Consider the following 23561-nt stretch of genomic DNA (forward strand, 5'->3'; position numbering starts at 1 on the left):
GTCTGCTACTAATCTTGCTCCAACTGTGAGCCACAGTGGACCTCCACTTCCCCAGGAGATCTTCTAAGACCTACAGGTAGGTCTGTTCCAGGTTTGAGTGGAGTGACTGCTTTGCTCTAGGTCCCAGTACACCTGAAAACCTGTGTGCACTCTTCAAAAGTGGCGTGTCTGTTTCTTTAAAATTCAGAAGAACATTCTCTATAGAGCTTCTGTAGGTACTTCTGTTAATCACATGCATAGGTAATCAGAATTACAAATTGTTCTGATTCAGTTGTCATATGAATTGGGTCAAACTAAAAAATGTTAAGACTATTGTTCTGTCTTTGGAAGAGAATGAAAAGGAGTCAAGGTAACTTTTATTTATTTTTTTAATTTACAAGTTGTTTATTTTTTAATATAAATTTATTTTAATTGGAGGCTACTTACTTTACAATATTGTATTGGTTTTGCCATACGTCAACAAAATCCGCAACAGGTGTACACGTGTTTCCCATCCTGAACCCCCCTCCCACCTCCCTCCCCACCCCACCTCCCTCCCTATCCCATCCCTCTGTCGAGGTAACTTTTAAAGAAAAAGATGTACTATACAGTAGGTGGGAGGACATATACAAATAAATATTTAAATGATAGCTTATTGCTCTCCAAAAATTTTTGTTAAATTTTTACATCTACAGAGAAACTGCAAGACTGATACAAAGAAGAGCTGCATACATTTCATGTAAATGCACTCAGTTTACCAATTTTGCCACATTCTTGTGTGTCCTCTCTTTCTCTTTCCCCAACACACACCTCTTATCTTAGTTTTTGGTTGACTCCTTTGAACTTGAGCTTATTTCATTATGACAATTCATTTTCAGCAATATTAAATGCTATTATACCAGTGAGCCACCAGAGAAGCCCAAGAATATAGTGTAGGTAGCCTATCCCTTCTCCAGGGGGATCTTCCCAACCTAGGAATTGAACTGGGATCTCCTGCATTGCAAGCAGATTCTTTACCACTGAGCTACAAAGGAAACCCATCTAGTTCTATTGTGAGTCTACCTCTTCCTTGATTTTAATGCACATGAAAGAGGTAAATTTAAAGCAGATATTTCTACTTAAAAATATCAGATAGGAACAATTACATTTTTACAAGTGGGGATAAAGAGAGAATGATTGAAATTGAAAGGATACTTTATACTGGGTGACCAGGGAAGTCTTCTCTTCTAATGACATTTTAGCAGACGCCAATGAAGTGAGAAAGTAACCAGGAATTGACTTGGGGGACAGCATTTAAGACAGATGGAAAAGCAAGCACAAAGGGAAAGAGAGATTGATGTAGAAAAGCAAGGAGGCCAGGGTGCCAAACCAGAACAAACAAAGGCAGAATGAAGGGATATGTAATTGGGGCAGGTTAGTAAAGAACTGACATTTTATCAGAATGTGAAGAAGTATGCTTAGCAGTGGTTTTCAATCAGAGACAATTTGGCAATATCTGGAGTAAGTTATGGTATCACAACAGGTGTCCCGGTATTGATGTTGGAGGATAGAAGCCAGGGATACTGCCAAATATCCTACAAGGTTTGGAATAGTAGCCAAGAATCATCCAATTTGTAATGGCAATAGTGCTGAGATACAGAAACTTTGAGGAACACAAGACAGAGGTCTCTCAGGCTCTTCTGTGGTCCTGGCGCTGCAAGTGAAACTAAGGAAAGGAAACAAAGGTGAGTGAATGGTTGGGAGGTTTGTAGGATAGTCGCTTGGACTTCAGGTGATAAGAATGAACATGAACATGGTGGAATTAAATATATTTTGAAGTTAGAAACTGCTGGTTTTACAAAAAATTACCTGTAGGTATGAGGAGAAGCAGAGAAGACAATGGCACCCCACTCCAATACTCTTGCCTGGAAAATCCCATGGACGGAGGAGCCTGGTAGGCTGCAGTCCATGGGGTCACTAAGAGTCAGACATGACTGAGCAACTTCACTTTCACTTTTCACTTTCATGCACTGGAGAAGGAAATGGCAACCCACTCCGGTGTTCTTGCCTGGAGATTCCCAGGGACAAGGGAGCCTGGTGGGCTGCCGTCTACGGGGTCACACAGAGTCGGACACGACTGACGCAACTTAGCAGCAGCAGCAGCAGCATGAGGAGAAGAGAAAAATCAGACAAATAAACAAACATGCAAGCAGAACCTTTCAAGTACTATTGGTATTGGTATTGGAATTGGTGAAAATCGGCTAAAAGACCTATGTAAATCTAATCAGTATGGAATTGGCTCAATCTATGTCAGCAAAATAAAATTTCACTCAATGCGGTATATTTATGTGTAAAATTATACATATGGCTGTATACACAGTGTGATTTCTTTTAATATTTGTAGATATAAATATATACATCTGTGCATTATATATTCAGCAAAATATTTATCAACAATGATTTTCTCTGAGGGATGGGAGTAAGGGGGTTTTATTTTAGTAAATTGTAATCTTTTGTAACTGGTTTGAATTTCTTAAAATAATCATACTTTTGTAAAAGATCATACATATAGCGGATAAAGTCACCTGCCATATCAGTAAACAATTGTGTACATAGTTAAGTTAGAGAAAGCTGACTTGATAAAACATCTTTTAAGAATTCTGACCTTAAACAAAAGTTGTTCTAGGAGGAACTTGCATTTCTCTCCCTGTGCCTTTGAGATGTAAATGCTCTACCTGAACTTTTTATGTGCGTGTGTGTGTGTGTGTGTGTGTGTGTGTGTTGACAACTTGATCTCTGCCATTTGGAAAGTATACACTTGGTGTACATTTTGTTGTCAATCTAATAGATTGATAGTCTTAGCAGTCTTTTGTTTGTGCCAATTCTCAGGGGCTTTTTGCCATCTTAACCTTCATTGAGTCAACCTGGCAACAGTGACCTTTACTTTCTTAGACCATTTTTCAGAATAAACTTTCTGGATCCTGTTTAGGAGGCAGGTATTCTCACTCTCTTGTGGGAATACCTCTTGCATCTTATTGAGTCACTGTTTAGATATCTTATTAACGGCCAGATGACAAATCTTTTCAGTTAGAGAAACTTCTAAATTGGTAAAATTTTAGGGAGCTCTCATTATAAACAGCTGTCTTATTGGTACTTATAGCAGGGAACAAGGCGGAAAAAATATATACATAATGGTTAACCTAGGAACTCCCTTGTGTGTGCTTAGTTGCTTAGGTGTGTCTGACTCTTCACAACCCCATGGACTGTAGCCCACCAGGCTCCTCTGTCCATGGAATTCTCCAGGCAAGAATACTGGAGCGGGTTGCCATTTCCTCAATCCTGACCCAGGGATTGAACCCACATCTCCTGCATTGGCAGGCAGATTCTTTACCACTGTGCCACCTGGGAAAATTTTAGGAACTCCCTTAGTTTAAAATGTGCTTCCCTGGTGGCTCAGAGGTTAAAGCGTCTGCCTGCAATGCAGGAGACCTGGGTTCGATCCCTGGGTCGGGAAGATCCCCTGGAGAAGGAAATGGCAATCCACTCCAGTACTCTTGCCTGGAGAATCCCATGGACAGAGGAGCTTGGTGGGCTACAGTCCACGGGGTCACAAAGAGTCGGACAGGACTGAACAACTTCACTTTAGTTTAAAATAAGCAAGCAAACAAACAAATGGTTTTGGAAGTGTTACTTTTGGTCTCTGTTTCCCCTCAATGGGCCTTACAAATGCTAATACATGTTTAAGGGTAATTAACATTACTTAGGTTGATTAACATGGAAATTAAAAAGAAAAAAAGCTGAAGAGAAAGTTGAGACTTCTTCCCTACATGGTAGAAATTTAAAGGGACTCATTCCCAAAAGACAAATCTATAGATGTTTATTAAAGAAATGGGAAGAGTGAGACAGACATTAGGATTAAAGCAACAGGTTTTGATACGGTGCTACCTAAGATTAGATGGGCCAACATGAAAGGGGCCCAAACAAATCCACTCTACATTTATAGTACAGAACTAGGGTAAATATTTAAAAGGTTATAAAAAATTGCACTGAGATATTAGGCCAGCAACACATCAATTAATCAAGTTAAAACATTATATAGGACATGTCTCTACCTCCAGATAATGTTATCAAAATTAAATTTATAAAAAGAGTTTTATTTAGTTGACTTAAAAGGAAGCACTTGCAAATTAAATATTTCTAAAAAGTAAACTGGTCAGAATGAACTTCAAGTTCATGTGGTGCAGAAAAGAGTCAATATTAAAGAAAGAAATATTTCTGTTGGAGAGCTTGTCAGCAAGAAAAAGAGAACTAACTTGGTATAATTTTCATAAGTTATAAAATAAAGGTAAATGACATGAATTTTCAGGTGAACTCTTTAGGAAAAATTATGTTTTGGTTCAGTTCAGTTCAGTTCAGTCGCTCAGTCGCGTCCAACTCTTTGCTACCCCATGAATCATAGCACGCCAGCCCTCCCTGTCCATCACCAACTCCCGGAGTTCACTCAAACTCGTGTCCATCGAGTCGGTGATGCCATCCAGCCATCTCATCCTCTGTCGTCCCCTTCTCCTCCTGCCCCCAATCCCTTCCAGCATCAGGGTGTTTTCCATTGTTTTGGGTATGCCTGTCTAAATGGTTTCTTCAGATTTTGGTTAACTTGAATTTTGCTGAATTAAGTTAAATGATGGAAATTCATTGAATATACAGGTTATTTCAAATAATATAAAATACTGAAACATTGACTGCTACATGGGTCTAATATTACTTACTTTTGTCTCCTTCCAAGAGAGAAATCAAGGACCCCCACTTGGTAGTCTGTCCCATTCCAGGGACTCTCCCTAGACCAGGGATATGACCCTCCTCTGGCACCCCACTCTTTCCTGCAACAATATAACTTCACCTTAGAATTCTTCTACATTTGCTTGGTGCTGCCTGGAACACAGGAGGAGACCAGCAATTGTAACTGAGCCAGTCAATCAATCTTTCTTCCAGGCTGGAACTTGAAACTCTTCCACAAGGATCACAGAGTTCTCACCTCCTGGGATAAGTCTACCTTCCTTCTCCTCAAAGACAGAGAGGTAACTCCTACCTGAAGACTCCAAATCTCTTCAGTCTTTTTTTAAAAATTTAAATTAGATGGCTACAGGAGGAATATAAACATAAGTAGCCCCAAGAGAATTTAGAGAATATATGTGACTTGACATTAATCTTTTTATAATATCTGCTTTCTTCTGTCTCTACACGTCTACCAGGAGGTGAGTGATACTAAGTTTTTAAAGTGTAAATGACATTATTTTAAAAATTGCTTTGTATTTCAAGTACTTTGGGTTTCCCAGGTGGCCCAGGTGCAAGGCAGGAGTTTCACATTCAATCCCTAGGTCAGGAAGATCCTCTGGAGAAGGGAATGGCCACCCACCTCAGTATTTTTGCCTGGAGAATTCCTTGGACAGAGGAGCTCGGCAGGCTACAATCCATGGACTGGCAAAGAGTCAGAGAGGACTGAGCAACTAACACACCAAGAGAGAAAACAAAGATACTGGGTTAATTAGACACACATCTTGTACTATATTAAGGAAAGAAATTTTGCCATGAGGCAACGGTATGTTTCTAGTTCAGTTCAGTCGCTCAGTCATGTCCGACTATTTGCGATCCCTTGAACTACAGCACACCAGGCCTCCCTGTCCATCACACTCCCGGAGTTCACACAAACCCATGTCCATTGAGTCAGTGATGCCATCCAACCATCTTATTCTCTGTCATCCCCTTCTCCTCCTGCCCTCATTCTTTCCCAGCATCAGGGTCTTTTCAAATGAGTCAGCTCTTTGCATCAGGTGGCCAAAGTATTGGAGCTTCAGCTTCAGCTTCAGCATCAGTCCTTCCAATGAACACCCAAGACTGATCGCCTTTAGGATGGACTGGTTGGATCTCCTTGCAGTCCAAGGGACTTTCAAGAGTCTTCGCCAACACCACAGTTCAAAAGCATCAATTCTTCGGCACTCAGCTTTCTTTATAGTCCAACTCTCACATCCATACATGACCACAGGAAAAACCATAGCCTTGACTAGATGACTAGATGACAAAGTAATGTCTCTGCTTTTTAATATGCTATATAGGTTGGTCATAACTTTCCTTCCAGGGAGTAAGTGTCTTTTAATTTCATGGCTGCAGTCACCATCTGCAGTGATTTTGGAGCCCAGAATAATAAAGTCAGCCACTGTTTCCACTGTCTCCCCATCTATTTGCCATGAAGTGATGGGACGAGATGCCATGATCTTCTTTTTCTGAATGTTGATCTTTAAGCCAACTTTTTCACTCTCCACTTTCATTTTCATCAAGAGGACTTTTAGTTCGTCTTCACTTTCTGCCATAAGGGTGGTGTCATCTGCATATCTGAGGTTATTGATATTTCTCCGGCAATCTTGATTCTAGCTTGTGCTTCCTCCAGCCCAGTGTTTCTCATGATGTACTCTGCATATAAGTTAAATAAACAGGGTGACAATATACAGGCTTGACATACTCCTTTTCCTATTTGGAACCAGTCTCTTGTTCCACATCCAGTTCTACCTGTTGCTTCCTGACCTGCATATAGGTTTCTCAAGAGGCAGGTCAGGTGGTCTAGTATTCCCACCTCTTTCAGAATTTTTCACAGTTTATTGTGATCCACACAGTCAAAAGCTTTGGCATAGTCAATAAAGCAGAAATAGATGTTTATCTGGAACTCTCTTGCTTTTTCTATGATCCAGCAGATGTTGGCAATTTGATCTCTGGTTCCTCTGCCTTTTCTAAAACCAGCTTGAACATCTGGAAGTTCATGATTCACGTATTGCTGAAGCCTGGTTTGGAGAATTTTAAGCATCACTTTACTAGCATGTGAGATGACAGCAATTGTGTGGTAGTTTGAGTGTTCTTTGGCATTGCCTTTCTTTGGGATTGGAATGAAAACTGACCTTTTCCAGTCCTGTGGCCGCTGCTGAGTTTTCCAAACTTGCTGGCATATTGAGTGCAGCTCTTTCACATGTTTTCTAGAAGTTTCATGCTTCTAGATGTTATGGAATATTCTAATCAGAAAATGCTGGTATGACAAACAGTTCAAAATTGCTGGCTGCTTGTCAGTTTTCACTAGAGATTAAGATTTTTAAGGGTTAACACTATAATATTTTATAATACTAAATTGTTAATTTAATTGTTAAATATTTTAAACAATTTTAAATATTGTTAAAACTAAGTATACATATGTTAAAAGGACCATACATCATGACCAAGTGGGATTTACCCCAGAGATGCAAGGATTTTCAATATCTGCAAATCAATCAGTTTGATGTACCATATTAACAAATTAAAGAATTAAAAACCATATGATCATCCCAATAGATGTAGAAAAACTCTCCGGAAAGTAGACACAGAGGGAACCTACCTCAACATAATAAAAGTCATATATGAAAAACCAATAGTGAATGTCATTCCCAATGGTGAAAAGCTAAAAGCATTTCCTCTAAGGTCAAGAAGAAGATAAAGATATCGATCCTCACCACTTTTATTCAACATAGTTTTGGAAGTCTTAGCCATGGCAATCAGATAAGAAAGAGAAATAAAAGGAATCCAAATTAGCAAAGAAAAAGTAAAATTGTCACTGTTTGCAGGTGACATAATAGTCTATATAAAGGTCCTAAAGATGCTATCAGCAGACTATTAGAGATGATCAATGAATTTGCTAAATTACAGGATACAAAATTAATACACACAAATCTCTTGCGTTCTTATATACTAATAATGGAAGGTCAGAAAGAGAAATTAAGGAAATTCTCCCATTTACCATCACATGAAAAAATATAAAATACCTAGTAATAAACCTATTTAAGCAGGCAAAAGACCTGTTCTCTATAACCTATAAAATGCTAATGAAAACAATTGAAGATGACACAAACAGATGGAAAGATATACTAAGTTCTTGGATTGAAAGAATCAGTATTGTCACAATGAGTATGCTATCCGCAGAAACCTATAGATTCAATGCCATCCCTATTAAATGATGAATGGCAATTTTCACAGAACTAGAACAATTTAAAAAAATTTTTAATGTAAACACAAAAGACCCTAAATAGATTTGCAAAGCAATCCTGAGAAAGAAAAACAGAGCTAGAGGAATCAGGTTCTCTATCTTCAGACTATTCCACAAGGCTACAGCAAGTAAAATAGTATGGTACTGGCATAAAAACAGCCACATAGATTAATGGAAGAGAACAGAGCCTGGAAATGTTCCTACACTTATATGATCAATTAATCTATGACAAAGGAGGTAAGAATATACAATGGAGAAAAGACAGTCTCTTCAATAAGTGATGCTGGGAAAACCAGACAGCTACGTGTAAAAGAAGGAAACTAGAATGTTCTCTAATACCATACACAAAAATAAACTCAAAATGGATTAAAGACCTAAACATAAGACTGGATACTATAAAACTCTAATAGGAAAATACAGGCAGAACACTCTTTGATATAAATTGCAGCAATATCTTTTCTGGATCTACCTCCTAGAGAAGTGAAAATAAAAACAAAGATAAACAGATAGGACCTAATCAATAAACTTAAAAACTTTTTCCCAGCAAAGGAAACCAGAAACAAAATAAAAAGAAAAGCCACATATGGAAGAAAATATTTGCGAACAAAGTGACTGACAAGGGATTAATATCTCAAGTATGCAAACAGCTCTTATAACTCAATGTAAAAAGAAAACAAACAACCAAATCAAAAAATGTGCAGAATATCTAAATAGATAGTTCCTCAAAGAAGACATACAGATGGTCAAAAGCATATGAAAAGATGCTCAACATCACTAATTATTAGAGAAAAGCAAATCAAAATTATAATGAGGTATCACCTCATCTGGACAGAATGGTTATCATCAGACCATCTACAAACAATAAATGCTAGAGAGGGAGTGGAGAAAAGGAACTGTCTTACACTGTTGGTGGGAATGTAAATTGATACAATCATTATGGAAAGCACCATAGATGTTCTTTAAAAAAACTAACGGGAGAACTACTATATGATTCAGCAATCACACTCCTTTGGCATATATCTGGGAGAAAACCATAATTTGAAAAGATACTGCACCCCAGTGTTCATTTCAGCACTATTTACAACAACCAAGACAGGGAGGCAACCTGAGTGTCCACTGACAGAAGATTGAATAAAGAAGATGTGGCGCATATATACATTGCAATATTATTCAGTTATGAAAAAGAATGACATTATGCCATTTGCAGGAACATGGATGGACCTAGAGATTATCATACAGAAGTCAGAGAAAGCCAAATATCATATCACTTATTTGTGGAGTCTAGAAAATGGTACAGATGAACTAACTTATAATACAGAAACAGACTCACAGACTTAGAAAACAAACTTATGGTTATCAAAGGGGAAAGGTGGGAGGGAGGGATAAATTAGGAGTTGAGATTAACATATACACACTACTGTATATAAAATAGTCAACAAGGACCTATTGTAAAGCACAAGGAACTAATGAGAAAAGAATCTGAAAAGAATGGTTATACGTATAACTTAATCTCTTTGGTTTACAACCAAAACTAACATATTGCAAATCAGCTTTCTCTAATATATAATATATAATAAAAATTATATTTCAAAGAGTTAAAAATATAATAGGTAATTTAGACCGCTAAAGATAAGGAAAACAATTCAGTATGCAAGAAAAATAAAAGAAAGTATAAGGAATGGAAATCCATTTTCTTAAGTGGAAAGAATTATTTTGTCCTAGAAATCCTTGTTTCTGGAAGGGAAAATAAGGGGCCAAACTAATGTGAATACTGAAAGCTGTGAAAGATTTGTGAAAAAGGAACCATTAAAAAGACTTTTGTAATACTCCATTATATATATGTACCACAGCTTTCTTATCCATTCATCTGCTGATGGACGTCTAGGTTGCTTCCATGTCCTGGCTATTATAAACAGTGCTGCGATGAACATTGGGGTACACATGTCTCTTTCAATTCTGGTTTCCTCAGTGTGTATGCCCAGTAAAGGGACTGCTGGGTCATATGGCAGTTCTATTTCCAGTTTTTTAAGGAATCTCCATTAAAAAGAATACATTTGAATCAGTTCTAATGAAGTGGATGAAACTGGAGCCTATTATACAGAATGAAGTAAGCCAGAAAGAAAAACACTAATACAGTATACTAACATATATATATGGAATTTAGAAAGATGGTAATGATAACCCTATATGCGAGACAGCAAAAGAGGCACAGATGTATAGAACAGTCTTTTGGACTCTGTGGGAGATGGCGAGGGTGGGATGGTTTGGGAGAATGCCACTGAAACATGCATATTATCATATGTGAAACAAATTGCCAGTCCAGGTTCGATGCATGAAACACGGTGCTCTGGGCTGGTGCACTGGGATGACCCAGAGGGATGGGATGGGGAGGGAGGTGGGAGGGGGGTTCAGAATGGGGAACACATGTACACCCATGGCTGATTCATGTCAGTGTATGGCAAAACCACTACAATACTGTAAAGTAATTAGCCTCCAATTAAAATAAATAAATTTATATTAAAAAAAGACTTTTGTACATGGTCAGGCTTGAATAAATTTAATTAGGTAAATGGATTTTTTCATTAAAAGTAGGCTAGTACAAGACTGTGTATGTAACTTCTCTCTGTTAAGAGAACACAGTTTTCTTGAAATATTGCATTTTGATAATAGATGTGTGAGTTTCTTTGCCTTTAACTGCTCTGTATTTGTTTTTGAAATCTTTTGTCATTTGGTTAAGTAAATAAGTGTTGTTTCACAGTGATTAATGATCTTATTTGACCAAGTATTTAAAAATTTTTTAAATATTTTCTATAAACTTCCCTAATATCAAATTGTAACTCAAGTTCTTTTAACCTCCTGCTAACTTGGGGATACTACAAACAAATCCCTAGAGGTCTCAGAGAAGAGATGGGCTTATTTGGTATGTGAAATTCCTTGAGAAGCATTGTCAAGTGATTCAAGATAAATCTTCTTAGGGTGTAAGTAAATTTCACTGATACATATATTCTAAAATTTGTATGGAATTCCCAAAAGTCTGGTATGCAGTGATATGTTGTCAGTCATAATTCTAGGTATTATCTTAAAATGCTATATGTCATAGAAATATCAAGTTTCTGATTAATTGCATTGTAATTGGATCTTTAACCATGCCATTTTTAAGCCTTGTCATTTATAGACAATCATTACTTTGATGCTTTTATGAAATGAAGATTTTAAGAAGAGTCATAAAAAAAAGGAATTTTTGCCAAATTAAACAATACTGAATTGAGTAAGAAATTACAAAACTAATAAAAAACCTGATGACTACATTCGTATCAATAAAGATTAATTACATAGAACTTAATAAACTGTTAAATATGATTTATAATTTTATGACTTGTAAAGCCAATGTATGTATTTTTAAAACTTTATTTTCCAGAAAAATCTTTCCTCTTAGGCTATGATCTACAACAATGAATAAAGTGAAACTTTGTAAACAAAGATGAAACATTTTTCTCTCTACCTGATCCTTCCATGATTTGACTTCTCCAGCTGGTTTATTGCAATCAGATTACAACGGTTTATATTAGTAATTGTTTTAATTTGTTCTTTGTTTTAAAATTATCAATGCTTTGTATCTCTCTGCTGTACCATGACCTTAGTAATGTTACTAGCTATATTACTTATCCTGTCTATTTTGTAAGATTGCATCTAGTATTATCCAATGTGTAACCAGACAAAATTAATAATGGCTAAAATCTTGAAGCAGTTGATCATATATATAACTCTACATAGAATAATTAGTGCGCGGGCCAGCGCACTAAGTGCAGGTGGTGGTGGCGGCGGGCGGGTGCACTAAGCACGGCCAAGAGCTACCCCACATCCGAAGTCAGGGACAGCGGCCCAGACTACCAGGCTGCGATGGCGCAGGAACGGCTGGGAGGAGATACCCCATGTCAGAGGTCAGGGGCTGTGACCCTGAGGAGCCACCCCGAGCCTGAGGCCAGGGACGGCAGCTGGGAGGAGCCACCCTAGGAGCAGTGGCTGAGCAGGCCCAGGAGGGCCTAGAGGAGCTATCCCACGTTGAAGGTCAAGAACAGCGGTGGTAAGGAGATAACCCTCGTCCAAGGTAAGGAGCAGCGGCTGTGCTTTGCTGGAGCAGCCGTGAAGAGATACCCCACGCCCAAGGTAAGAGAAACCCAAGTAAGATGGTAGGTGCTGCAAGAGGGCATCAGAGGGCAGATACACTGAAACCATACTCACAGAAAACTAGTCAATCTAATCACACTAGGACCACAGCCTTGTCTAACTCAATGAAACCAAGCCATGCCTGTGGGGCAACCCAAGACGGGCGGGTCATGGTGGAGAGGTCTGACAGAATGTAGTACACTGGAGAAGGGAATGGTAAGCCACTTCAGTATTCTTGCCTTGAGAACCCCATGAACAGTAGGAAAAGGCAGAATGATAGGATACCGAAAGAGGAACTCCCCAGGTCATTAGGTGCCCAATATGCTACTGGAAATCAGTGGAGAAATAACTCCAGAGAGAATGAAGGGATGGAGCCAAAGCAAAACCAATACCCAGTTGTGGATGTGACTGGTGATAGAAGCAAGATCCAATGCTGTAAAGAGCAATATTGCGTAGGAACCTGGACTGTCAGGTCCATGAATCAAGACAAATTGGAAGTGGTCAAACAAGAGATGGCAAGGGTGAACGTCGACATTCTAGGAATCAACAAACTAAAATGGACTGGAATGGGTGAATTTAACTCAGATGACCATTATATCTACTACTACAGGCAGGAATCCCTCAGAAGAAATGGAGTAGCCATCATGGTCAACAAGAGTCCGAAATGCAGTGCTTGGATGCAGTCTCAAAAACGACAGAATGATCTCTGTTTGTCTCCAAGGCAAACCATTCAATATCACAGTTATCCAAGTCTATGCCCCAACCAGTAATGCTGAAGAAACTGAAGTTGAACGGTTTTATGAATACCTACAAGATCTTTTAGAACTAACACCCAAAAAAGATGTCCTTTTCATTATAGGGGACTGGAATGCAAAAGTAGGAAGTCAAGAAACACCTGGAGTAACAGGCAAATTTGGCCTTGGAATGCGGAATGAAGCAGGGCAAAGACTAATAGAGGTTTGCCAAGAAAATGCACTGGTCATAGCAAACACCCTCTTCCAACAACACAAGAGAAGACTCTACACATGGACATCACCAGATGGTCAACACCGAAATCAGATTGATTATATTCTTTGCAGCCAAAGATGGAGAAGCTCTATACAGTCAACAAAAATGAGACCAGGAGCTAACTGTGGCTCAGATCATGAACTCCTTATTACCAAATTCAGACTCAAAATGAAGAAAATAGGGAAAACTGCTATACCATTCAGGTATGACCTAAATCAAATCCCCTATGATTATATAGTGGAAGTGAGAAATAGATTTAAGGGCCTAGAACTGTTAGACAGAGTGCCTGATGAACTATGGACTGAGGTTCGTGACACTGTACAGGAGACAGGGATCAAGACCATCCCCATGGAAAAGAAATGCAAAAAAGCAAAATGGCTGTCTGGGAGGCCTTACAAATACCTGTGAAAAAAAGAGAGGCGAAAAGCAAAGGAGAAAGGGAAAGATATCAGCATCTGAATGCAGAGTTCCAAAGAATAGCAAGAAGAGATAAGAAAGCTTTCTTCAGCGATCAATGCAAAGAAATAGAGGAAAACAACAGAATGGGAAAGACTAGAGATCTCTTCAAGAAAATTAGAAATACCAAGGGAACATTTCATGCAAAGATGGGCTCCATAAAGTCCAGAAATGGTATGGACCTAACAGAAGCAGAAGATATTAAGAAGAGGTGGCAAGAATACACAGAAGAACTGTACAAAAAAGATCTTCACGACCCAGATAATCACGATGGTGTGACACTCACCTAGAGCCAGACATCCTGGAATGTGAAGTCAAGTGGGCCTTAGAAAGCATCACTATGACCAAAGCTAGTGGAGGTGATGGAATTCCAGTTGAGCTGTGCCAAATCCTGAAAGATGATGCTGTGAAAGTGCTGCACTCAATATGCCAGCCAATTTGGAAAACTCAGCAGTGGCCACAGGACTGGAAAAGGTCAGTTTTCATTCCAGTTCCAAAGAAAGGCAATGCCAAAGAACACTCAAACTACCACACAATTGCACTCATCTCACACTCTAGTAAAGTAGTGCTCAAAATTCTCCAAGCCAGGCTTCAGTAATACGTGAACCGTGAACTTCCTGATGTTCAAGCTGGTTTTCGAAAAGGCAGAGGAACCAGAGTTCAAACTGCCAACATCCACTGGATCAAGGAAAAAGCAAGAGCATTCCAGATAAACATCTATTTCTGCTTTATTGACTATGCCAAAGCCTTTGATTGTGTGGATCACAATCAACTGTGGAAAATTCTGAAAGAGATAGGAATACCAGACCACCTGACCTGCCTCTTGAGAAATCTGTATGCAGGTCAGGAAGCAACAATTAGAACTGGACATGGAACAACAGACTGCTTCCAAATAGGAAAAGGAGTACGTCAAGGCTGTATATTGTCACCCTGCTTATTTAACTTATATGCAGAGTACATCATGAGAAACGCTGGACTGGAAGAAACACAAGCTGGAATCAAGATTGCCAGGAGAAATATCAATAACCTAAGATATGCAGATGACACCACCCTTATGGCAGAAAGTAAAGAGGAGCTAAAAGCCTCTTGATGAAAGTGAAAGAGGAGAGTGAAAATGTTGGCTTAAAGCTCAACATTCAGAAAGCGAAGATCATGGCATCTGGTCCCATCACTTCATGGGAAATAGATGGGGAAACAGTGGAAACAGTGGCAGACTTTATTTTGGGGGGCTCCAAAATCACTGCAGATGGTGACTGCAGCCATGAAATTAAAAGACGTTTACTCCTTGGAAGAAAAGGTATGACCAACCTAGATAGTATATTCAAAAGCAGAGACATTACTTTGCTGACTAAGGTCCGTCTAGTCAAGGCTATGGTTTTTCCAGTGGTCATGTATGGATGTGAGAGTTGGATTGTGAAGAAGGCTGAGTGCCAAAGAATTGATGCTTTTGACCTGTGGTGTTGGAGAAGACTCTTGAAAGTCCCTTGGACTGCAAGGAGATTCAACCAGTCCATTCTGAAAGAGAACAACCCTGGGATTTCTTTGGAAGGAATGATGCTAAAGCTGAAGCTCCAATACTTTGGACACCTCATGCGAAGAGTTGACTCATTGGAAAAGACTCTGATGCTGGGAGGGATTGGGGGCAGGAGGAGAAGGGGACAAAGGAGGATGAGATGGTTGGATGGCATCACCGACTCAATGGACGTGAGTCTGAGTGAACGCTGGGAGTGCTGCGATTCATGGGATCACAAAGAGTTGGACACGACTGAGTGACTGAACTGAGCTGAGAATAATTAGGACAACTCTAGATATGAAAAGAAGCAACAAGGAAAAACATTTCCTGCGTCATAACAGACTAAATCAGGTGATCCAGAGATTTTAGATTATTAGTTGGGTCAAAGCCAATATTTAACACATTGAGTGACCTATCAACAGAATAGTCGCCTGATCTAGGAGTGAGCTTGCTTTGCATTGTGGGACATGAAATCCCTCCCAAAGACTGGTTAAATTTATGACCAAGAGGTGACACTGTAGAGGAAGAATGTCACTCACCATATCAGTAAACAAAGGATGTTGCAGCCATCAGCGACTGCAGCCATCCCCAATTGTGCACACTGAGGGGATTCAGGATGGAAAAGGCAGGAAAATGGCTCTAGACAGTTAAGGTGCATACCGATGAGTCCAGACTCTTGCATCTTCCTGTATACAGGAAAGTGCTAAACTCATTAATTTGAGATACTAGGTTCTTTGTATTGGAGAAGGAAATGGCAACCCACTCCAGTGTTCTTGCCTGGAGAATCCCAGGGATGGGGGAGCCTGGTGGGCTGCTGTCTCTGGGGTCGCACAGAGTCGGACATGACTGAAGCGACTTAGCAGCAGCAGCAGCAGCAGGTTCTTTGTAATTAAGTTATCTTTTAATGTTCTGAATACCTGGTCTTTGCTGCAAAAACTCCTATATATATCCTGGCTCCTCCCTTAGCTCTTTAGGACAGTCCCTTAGGGTCATCGCAGAGCCTGTTTCCCAGGCTTAAGTCCTCAGCAGGTCTTCCAAATCAACTATATTTCTCAGTTTTTAAGTTGTGCAGTTTTCAGTTTATAATATTAAATTTCAAACAGGAAATCATGTATCTTTTTATGTTCTACATTTTTATTTTTCAAATGTTATTTTAGTAGGCTCTAAAAACAAATTAGAATGTTAGAGAATAATTTTCTGTCTTCCAGCTGCTATGTTGTAATAGATTTTCTTAACATTAATTTTCACACATTATTGCCTCTCTCATTTCAAAACAATATTTTAAAGATGAAAAATAAAAGAAATACCAAAACCAAAAATGTTGTCTTTGAGTAAGCACTATGGTTAAAAGAATACAAAAAGTTGTATTATTAGCAATGTAACACTATGTGGGTATATATTCATTTCCTCACAATTACCTAAAATGAAGAAATGAATAAAAGTAATCTATGTGAAGACGGGCTAGAAAACCTGTTCATGGAGAAGTCACTCATAATGTCAATGCTAGAAAGAAAAACTGCCCGTGACAGCCCGTAGCTGGCCTGGTACTCATAGCTAGGTCTTGGTATTCGTTTGTTGGACATGCACCGTTCACCAGAGAACTGACATTAGTCACGGCAAAACCAAAGTTGTATAATCATGTCTAAGCACAGGCAAAAACATAACTACTGTACAAACCACAAGAAAGATAGAATATTCCAGCTGAGTGACTACTGCTTTTTTTAACTGAAGTCTTTAGCTCCATTTCATTCTTCTGACCTTCTGGGTAAGATTTATTAAGACATTCAGTCACATAATTATGCTCCACTTTCTGACAGCCTCCAAGCTAGAGAAAATCTTTCCTTTTTTAAACCCTCCCCAAAGCAGCTAACACAAAGCCCAGATCCTACTCTTAAGTATTTCTCATACCCTCTTACTAAGCTGCCCCAGGATTTGCCATGGGTAGCTTCTCACTCACAGCAAAAGCAATAAAATTGAGATTTGTGCCCCTGGTGATATTTGGCTGGAAGGAACTAACAAATGTCACTGGTTCTTTGAATGAGCAGATTTGCCTCATAAATTATATTCAGTTTTTTCTGCAAAATATTTTTCTATGATTTAGCTGAGTGCATGGATTTACAGTCTTGTGAATGTCTAAACTGCTAATTTTTGCTGTATAAGTCAATATTTTAAAAAAAATGAGCTCCTATTTCAGTTATACCAATATGCTTTAAGTCTGCTAACTTTACCTTTTTGTCATATCATTTTAAATTATTTCAGTTTCTTTAATTTTTAAATTATGTACAACACAAATTTCAGTTTCTACATTTCCCTTTCATGTTCAGAATAGAAAAATAAGCAGGACATTCCAGAAAAGAGGAAAACATCTACATTTACCTAAGATAACTGAGCTTGGCTACTAGTCTACATGGTTGACTATTTTTCCTGTAGTTCACTGTGACTTTTAAATATATTCCTTCAGCAGCTTAGGCTATAATATGAGTTATCCTTAGTTCCTTTCTTTCTCTTACGACTGATCATTTTCTTCTTCTACTCTCTATGTCCTTGGCCTGCACTACAGCCCAATTCCAATTTAACAGTAAGTCTTTTAAAATAGATGATGACCAGGTAATTTATCTTCCTCTCCATGTAAACGAGCCTAGGTCAAATGATGTCCATCTCCAACCTGCATTATCACAAATGCCTCCTAACATATTTTTCTGTTTCCAGTACTTTTCCTTCCCCAGTGTACATTTTCTGCCCAGTACCTGGTATGAATCTTTATTTTTATTTTGCAGCATGTCTTGTTGGATCTTAGTTGCCTGACCAAGAGTTGAAAATCTTGCCCCCCTGGCACCGGAAATACTGAGTTCTAACCCCTGGACTTCGAGGGAAGTCCCTTGGGTGAACTTTTAAAAACATAAGTCGAATCATGTCATTTCCCTTCTTAAAACTTTTCAGTGGTCTTTCAGTAAACTTTAAATTCATATTCCTTATAATGGTCTACAAAGTCTAGCCCTATCTGTCTCCTCTGACTCATTTCCTAATCTTTTCAATTTGTCACTATTGGCTCCTCTTCAGAGTTCTGTTAATATGTTTCCTCTTCAAAAAACACTTTCCTACTACTTAGCTAAATGTCTCCTCCTAATCACTTTCAAATCTCTTATTCTGTTCTTTTCATAGCTGTCACTAACTGATTGTGTATCATTAATTTGTTTACTTGGCTAGTTCATCTTCCCAACCCATCAAATCTGAGGATAATGGAAGCAAACACTTAAAGACAAAATCCTACACACAGAAGTGACTGGTTATTCATGCTAAAACTATCAGTTCCCAATAATGCAAACTCCAAGGCAATTCTGTCAAATAGAACACAATTTATAAGAAATATTAGAAAACAGTGGGAACCAACACCTACACCTCTTCCCCAAAGGTCTATGTTGCTGCTGCAGAAAGTGAAGGTAGTTCGGACAAAGTTCACCGAGTTCCTTTCATCTAGAGAGACAGACAGAGGATGGGAGAATGACCTAACGGGTGCTTAGTTGCTCAGGCTGTGTCTGACTCTTCGCGACCTCATGGACTGTAGCCTGCCCGGGCTCCTCTGTCCATGGGGATTATCCAGGTAAGAAGACTGGATTGGGTTGCCATACCCTTCTCCAGGGGATCTTCCCGACCCAGAGATCAAACCCAGATCTCCCGCATTGCAGGCAGATTCTTTACTGTCTAAACCACCAGGGAATTTCAACCAGAAATTGAGGCGATTTTCCTCTCTTTAACGCAGCCAAAACAAGTTATTTAAAAATAAAATAGCAACAAACTCAGAATTAGTATGGTTTTTCAGTAAAGTGCCTTTACTTTCTAAGTAATAATTAGATATTAATTTTCTTTTCTTTTGGTGAGGGCTGTTTCCTTAATGGTGATACTGTTTCAGATTTCTAGGAGAGATCTGAGACTATCTCTAAACTGCTTACCCTGTCCTAGTTTTATGAGGGGCATAAAATATGCTCCTGCATTTAAAGTGTCCTTGTCCAATCACTGCTTCTCCCTCCACAGACACCCTGCTTTCCTCTTTATATAAGGTGACTCATCATGATGGATTCCAAATTCAACTTGTCCTTTCTCCTGTTGAGCATAGAGCGGCCAGATTCATCTGTTCTCTAACAGAGCTCTTACAAAATAAAATGAAAAAGAATGATCACAATGTAAGCCATAAAACAAAAGAACACAGTATGCTTTTACTTTTTGCCCTTGTCAAACTTATCTAAGGGGAACAGAATAATACAGCATCGCTGAATCATGCTGTCCAAGTAGCCAGCTCATCAGATTCATATGTTTACCAAAAATGACGTTATCATCCAGAAATTGACCAAAAGAGCCCCACTAGTTTGCTAAGGCAGTGTGGTCTAAGATTCTTTAGAAAACTAGATCTTGGAAGTGAGGAGAACTGAAATATACTTAGAGTTCCTTTCCCTGACAACATGCATTCATAAAAGGGGAATATTTTCCATTGTTTATCAACAAGGCCTGTTAATAGTGAAGTAGACTCCCTTCAAAGAGAAGGAGCCAGCCTTACACTGAGGGGAAAGTCTGGAGGCTACTCAAGCTAAAAGAAGAGGTAGGGATTGATGCCCTTGAAGGCAAGTTGCAAATATTGACCAATAGTCAAAGGTCTGTTGGTGTGCAGTACACATAAACACTCAAACAGAGTGTCATAGGTATTAGGACTTTTCTCTAATTTAGGTTCTCAGTTCCATTCTAAAGCAGCATACAACCTGATAATGAGTTTAATTCATCCATAAGGCAGATAGAAAATGGGGATGAAAAGATATGGTGGAGTGTATACTCGAAGAAGAAAAGCTAATAGAGGTAGAGTGGATTACCCAGGTAGTATTCTAACATATGGAGAAAAGGTTAAAACTACATAAAATGACCTGTCTCTCTTCATGTCTTCAGGGTACTTGGATGACTGCAAATATTATGAAAACATTATCAATCAGGCCTTTAATCTTAAATTCTATGACATTTTAACCCTGTTCAGTAAACTCAAATCTACCCTTGGACCATCCACCCAGAATGATTTAAGAAAATAAGGAAGGAAGGAAGGAAGAAATGAAGGAAATAAAGAACATGAACCTTTTGGACCTATGCAAAGTTTTTCCAAAAGGAAAAAAAGAAAGCGTAATGGAACTTTCCAAAGATTAGTTTAGAGAGCATTCTTTTGCAGTAAACCCCACATTCTTAATAGCATTTTTACAAACTGTAGTTCTAATTGAATTATTAATAATGAACTATATAATTAATATATAACTGCAATGTATTCTATAATTAATATTATAATTATCAAATAACTCAGAATTGAATTAATTCTGAAATATCATAGATGACAAATCATAAGGATGTTTTTAGTTTTCATATCATAATAACATTGTCATACAAATATATATTCATATTTTTTATTTCTTTCCGCATTAAAAATGGGAAATTCACCAATGCACACATAACATTTAAAATCCTTTTATCTATATATATATACCTTGAAACTAAAACCATGTAAACATTTTGTCAAAATTTTTATTTCAACCACCAGAACTAGAGTGCTGTTCCCAACTAAGATGATTATGATATTACTTTAAACTTGAATGGTTATTTCTTGACATAGGTGGCATTTATATGGGTGGATTCATGTTAAGTTGTCTATTTATGATTTGTGAACTTTTCTATACAGATGTTATCCTTCTTTAGACATAATTTTTTAAAGTCTTGGATAGTTTTCTTTTGTATGGGTGCTTGACTCTTTGGGGAAGGGCTTTGAAAATTCACATAACTTGGGTAAGCAGCTAGTTTCATCAGGAGTCTTAAGGAACCATGGAAATAGAAAAGACAATTCAGTGCACTTTGGTATGGGAGGTAAATTAAGTGTGTGTGTGTGTGTGTGTGTGTGTGTGTGTGTGTCTGAACAGCAACTTCTCTTTAAAGCAACTTCTCACCTGTCATTAGGAACCCAGGTAATAACTGAATATCAACAATATACACTTTTAGATTCTATGTAAATTGCAAAATTTCCAATCTAAATTCAGATCCAGCCTCAGAAAAATTTATAAAAATGAATCATCTTCAGGGCAAATCTTGGCAAAAGTAGATAAACTGGAATAAACAAACATGTTTATATACATTTTATACTACATACATAAAATTTTATTTCTGTACAAGGATGAGAGTTTTTTTGTCATTAAAATGATAAAATATCTAATAATAATATTATAACCAATGATATATGTTAAAGGAACTATTTATAAAAGTTTGTATTAAAAGAAGAATGTTTGTAATGAAGTAACATTAAAAATTTAAAAGATTCATTAGGTTTTGATGAAATGGTGATTCACATAAATGTTTCAGTTGCTTAATGAATAGATATCTAATTAAAATTGGATTACTTACGTTCCATTAAATGTCATCTATTTCTACTCCAATTGAAACTGGAGCTCATTGCTTAGATGTTTACCATAAATATCATAAGTAAAAATTCTAGCTCACTGGGTAATACAGAATTTTCCATTCCTTTGATTTTATTATCTATGCCTTAGGTGAAAACAGGGCTATTTATTATCAAAGTGGGAAATCTGACAGGGTAATCAAATTGGGATTTCCCCCAAGTATTATTTATATCATCCACATGTATCTCTTCCAATATTTTTTTGATTACTCTGTGCTTCCAAATTTGACTCATTTATTACTATATTCACACACTTTTTAATTTTTGTAATTTTGTTATTCTGCCTTACAGTTCTTTCCAATTTTAGGCTCATTTCCAAGTAATATCTATTAAATTTATGCAAAAATAAAAAGCAAACTAAATATTCATAATCAATAGTTCTGAAGTATTTTGATAACATTTCTTTCTTTCATTTATTAACAAATTTTATTTTTAAACCAGTTTTAGGGTCACTGAAATATTGAACAGAAAGCAGAGTTTCAATGTACTCCTTTTGCTCACATACACAGCTACCCCTACTACCAACATTCTGCCTCACAATGATATGTTTGCTATATTCAGTGAACTTACATTGCCACATCATTATTATTGTATAATATTTTAAATTAAAATTTACTCAAGAATTTCAATGTTAATCTGTTCCTTCAGGCAGTTTGAATGGTATTGTTTGTGAAGATATACATATGGTTTAGAATCTCTGAAAACACCTCTTATTCAGTGAGGCACAGTTTATAAACCAGACTTTTAAATAATACCAGCTGGAAATTTATAAACACTACTTATTGTATCACCTGGTCATCAGAGAGTAAGAACTCAAAACAATTTGTAAACTATTTTTTCCGTATGCATTCAATTTTTAAAGTGATTTTTAAGCAATTAAGTTTGACAGATGGCCAAAAGGCATGTGGAAAGATGTTCATATCACTAATTATCATAGAAGTGCAAAACAGCCAAAATGAAGTATCACCTCACATCAGTCAGAATGGCCATCATTCAAAAGTCTACAAATAATAAATGCCAGAGAGGGTATGGACAAAAAGGAACCCTCCTACACTGCTGGAAAGAATGCAAATGGGTACAGTAACTATGGAAAACAGTATGGAGTTTCCTTGAAGAACTAAAAAGAGAGCTACCATAGGAGCCAGCAATATTACTCCTAGGCATATATCCAGAGAAACCCATAATTCCAAACGATGGATGCATCCCAGTGTTCAGTGCAGCACTATTTACAATAGCCCTAGACATGGAAGCAACCTAAATGTCCAGTGACAGAGGAATGGATAAGGAAAATGTGGTACATACGTACAATGGAATATTACTCAGCCACGAAAGAGAAGGAGAGAATGCCATTCGCAGCAACACAGATGGGCCTAGAGATTATTATACTATATGAAGTAACTCAGACAAATATATATGATATCACTTATATGTGGGATCTAAAAATGATATAAATAAACATATTTGCAACACAGAAACAGATTCACAGACTTTCAAAACAAACATAATTACCAAAGGGAAACGGAGGAAAGGAGTAATAAATTAGGAGTTAGGGATTAACATATACATACTACTATATATAAAATACATAACCAACAAGGACCTACTATATAGCACAGAGAGCTATATTCAATATTTTGTAATGACTTACAGGGCAAAAGAATCTGAAAAAGAAAAAATATATAAATGAATCACTGTGCCGTACATTTGAAACTAACACAATATTTTAAATCAACTACTATAAAAAATAAAAATTTAAAATAAGTTTGCATTATTGCCATACACTGAGCATTTGTTTATAAATTACACTCCTTTATCTGTATAAGTGGTGTTTCTATCCTATATTTGCATAGTACTGTATTGATTGTTTTCAAAGCACAATGATACTTCATCTGTTAAGCATGATGAGTACATTTATAGAAATGTAAAATGAC

This window comes from Ovis aries, chromosome 6 (assembly GCF_016772045.2).
Source record: "Ovis aries strain OAR_USU_Benz2616 breed Rambouillet chromosome 6, ARS-UI_Ramb_v3.0, whole genome shotgun sequence".
Classification (NCBI taxonomy): Eukaryota; Metazoa; Chordata; class Mammalia; order Artiodactyla; family Bovidae; genus Ovis; species Ovis aries.